The sequence below is a fragment of the Limulus polyphemus genome, unplaced genomic scaffold (assembly GCF_000517525.1).
Source record: "Limulus polyphemus unplaced genomic scaffold, Limulus_polyphemus-2.1.2 Scaffold801, whole genome shotgun sequence".
Taxonomy (NCBI): Eukaryota; Metazoa; Arthropoda; class Merostomata; order Xiphosura; family Limulidae; genus Limulus; species Limulus polyphemus.
The window spans coordinates 29,331-33,052 of NW_013666411.1; positions in this window are offsets into that span (position 1 = coordinate 29,331).

The window sequence follows — 3,722 nt, forward strand, 5'->3', positions numbered from 1 at the left end:
TAACTGTATTACTACATAACTTATCACTGTCTGCCAAACTATCCATATTTTGCTAACCACAGGAAGTGCCTCTTAAGCTTTTCAAAGTATAAAACTCTTGTACAGTTTGATAAATTAGCAAAAAATGTGATGTTATATTCTGCTGTGCACAGAGCTATTTTAATCCATAAATTGAAGATTTTTATAAATACACTTAGTAACTTTTGTGTATGATAAAGAAAGTTTCTGTAAAATATATGTATATTTTAAGTTTTGTTTGTCTTTCAGTAAAACTTTTCTGAAAATACCGATTTTCTTGAATGTTTTTAACAATCACCTCAGTGTCAGTTATTAGCATAAAAATCATAGAAAATGTTTGCAACGTTGTAAGTCTTTAAACAAGCATAGTCTGGACTCTTAGATCTGAACAGTTTAATATAACCACGAATTATTAGTGCTGTATGGTAACTATTTATTTTGAACTATTAGAATGAAATGTAACTAATTCTAAAGAATTAGTGCTGAATTTTCATTCTGAGCAGATCACATAGCAATCACTTTATTCCTTTTTTTCCAACTACCAATTAAAGTATTCTGTCTGGCTTAAATTGTACATTGTTACAGCCAATACATTTTTTAAAAAATGAACTTACGTGAAAAGTAAATTTTAGTTTATTTCCATCCATTTTCAAAATCAGTTTACTGAAACAAGTTTTAAAACTGCACAAAACTCTGTAGACGAGACATTTCGCAATGGCTGTGGCCATGAAAATAACTTTGTAGCATATGAAATTAACATCAGCCATTTGTGGTATATAATGTCAAATAATTAAGATTTCATTACATTAAGGGATATAATTGCCTCTAACTTATATTTTTATAGCTTAGCTTAAATGTAAAGAAATTGATATAATTTAAAATTGAAAGACTTAAATATGAGTTATAGTGTAAAGAACATAATCAATACATACAGACTAAAAAATACTAATTATTCAATTTTGTAAATGTTTAATATTAAAAATTTAGTTTTTGACAACAATTTGAAGACCAGAAATAACATTTACATACTTTTATATATACTTATACATACAAGTATTTTGTAAGAGATTATTATGTAAGTAACATTGCTAGAGCATGAGCATACACAGAGAAATTTTATAACAAGTAATGATTCAAAATACAAAAAGGGACACCAACCCATAATTTTTGTATACCTTACTAATAAAAATTTAAGTCTTGATTTAATTTGTGGCAAAACTTATCTAACAATGACAAGGAGTTCATGAAATAAAACTGGACACTTTTGTTAAAAAAAAAGGTTAAATATATCATTGGACTACCATGAACTTTATGGATAACACTAATTCAATTTGATAATGAAATGATAAGATATAGGAAGGTTTCAACAGAAATGTTATGTTACTTCTCCATTTCTTCGTCGTGAATGTTGACAGAAGAAAGCTAAGTCGAAGTCTAGCTTCAAGTTTGAATGGCTGCATTGACATTGTGAAAAGCTGTATGCGGTCTGAGTGAGATCAAAGTGCTGGATCATAAGGTAAGTCGGATCTCGTGGGATGTTCTTGCTATGACTAGCTATTACTTTTTTCTTTCAGTATGGCGAGTTAACAAAGTCCATCAATAAACTGCAGTTCAAATATGACTGAGATTTTTTGCAGTTGTAATCAGGCACTAGAGGCTTATATTTTCTTGGTCTATTTTATAATTGATGGAAAAGCCCTGACTATTAAGTTATCTGATAAGGTCATCTTTGGCCACAGTTCCTAAATACACATTTGTGATTGCACTTTTGTATGTGCAAATGTGTACTATCTTGTTACTTAAAGTGATTGAGTTGCATCATAGTTTCTTTTAAAACTACATATAACTTTGAGCATATTTTTAGTTATTCTTCTCTTCCCAATTTTTCTTACAATGTAGTTCATTGTGCAATAGCTTGGATCACACATTATAATTCTCTTGCCATTGTTGCTTTTATTTTAATCCTCACATGTTGTTGTAACTTTAAGAGACTGCATCTTTTGGCAAAGCAAACTATGCATACATGTTTACAGATGCACTGTTCATGTTTTAGATATCTTCTGGAAGATCTAATAATTGGTATTAAAGCAGAACATGGATGGCTAGTCTATTCATACTGCGAGTAGACATCTGGGATTGAAATTGCATGTGTTTGTACGTTTAGAGGTACCATGCACCTATTGAAAAAGAAGTTGTTTAAATGTTTTTTTTTCGTTTATGTTTCTTAAATATGGTTCGTAACATAAATAAACACAAAGAGTAATATAGCGATAGAAACTTTGTCTTCATTAATGACCACACTGTTGTGGTATTCCAGTTCACTAATGTCCAAAAAATAGTGCAGTAATGGGAGGATTGAAAAGATTTGCTTGCAAGAGAATAAAGTAAAGACAGTAAAGAAAAATGCAAACACAAGTGAACAAATAAGATAAAAATCTTTATTTTTGAAACTGAACAAGAGATATTATCAAACTTAGCTAATTCTGGAGTTGGAACAGAAAAAAAATGTATCTGCATGAGATAAGACAAAATATATTGTCTATGCCAAACTGTTAAGTCAGAACAAAGTCCTAATGTTGTACCAGACTTATGGAAAAGTCTCTATGGTATCTAACTTTAGCCCAAGGTGAGGATTAATGCCAGTTTATGGCTAATGACATTTATTCACAAAGATGCTAACTTACTACACAACTCATTCACAAATGATTATGAAAAATTTACTTGTTATATCTGAAAAAAAAGAAGAGATGTTCTTTCCTAGTTAGATCTAAGTACAATTTAAACTTGCTATTTTACCCTCTTTCCTTATCTCAGGGCCATCTGAGGCCAGAACATTTTGAAATTAAGTTTATTAACTAACCTATTCATGGTTTCCATTAATCATCTCTTTAGATGATATTGTTACGACAGCGGAAGTCGCGCGACGCTGGAGTTCTAGAAAGATCGAGGAACCTGTCGAACATCCTAGCATTTGCTAGATGCATGCTTTTATTGTATATAAGCCAGCAAATAAAGTGACAGCAATTGATTGAATTGCATACAGAGAGATATAGAGACAGATAATCGAGTCAAGCTGTAAGTAAAGTGTATGAATCGTTGTGAATTCTAGCATGTGTTTAAGTTAAAGTGACTGTGGAAATTAAGTGTACTGCTAAGTTGAATTGAGAAAGAATAAACTAGTTTTATTTAAGAAAGGACTTGTATTGCTGAAGTTCTTCAGAAAGAATTTCTACGGAAAATTAACAAACGACCAGAGACGTAACAAATTGGTGTCAGAGAGTGGGATGGAAAATAAAAATATAAAAAAAGAAGAAGAAGATGATGGAAATGAGAGGTGGCAAATCAAACTACAGCTTAGCAGATTTGATGGCAGCAATACAAGAACAGCAAAAGAAACAAGAAGAGAGACAACAGCAGTTGCAAGAAAACCTGCAACAGTGGCAGCTCGAACAGCAAAATAAACAAGAAGAGAGATTACAGCAGTTGTTGGAGGAAAAAGAAAAGAAACAAGAAGAGAAATTACAGCAGTGGTTGGAGGAAGAAGAAAAGAAACAAGAAGAGAGATAACAACAACAGTGGCAAGAAAACCCGCAACAGTGGCAGCTCGAACAGCAAAATAAACAAGAAGAGAGACAACAGCAGTTGCAAGAAAACCTGCAACAGTGGCAGCTCGAACAGCAAAATAAACAAGAAGAGAGAGTACA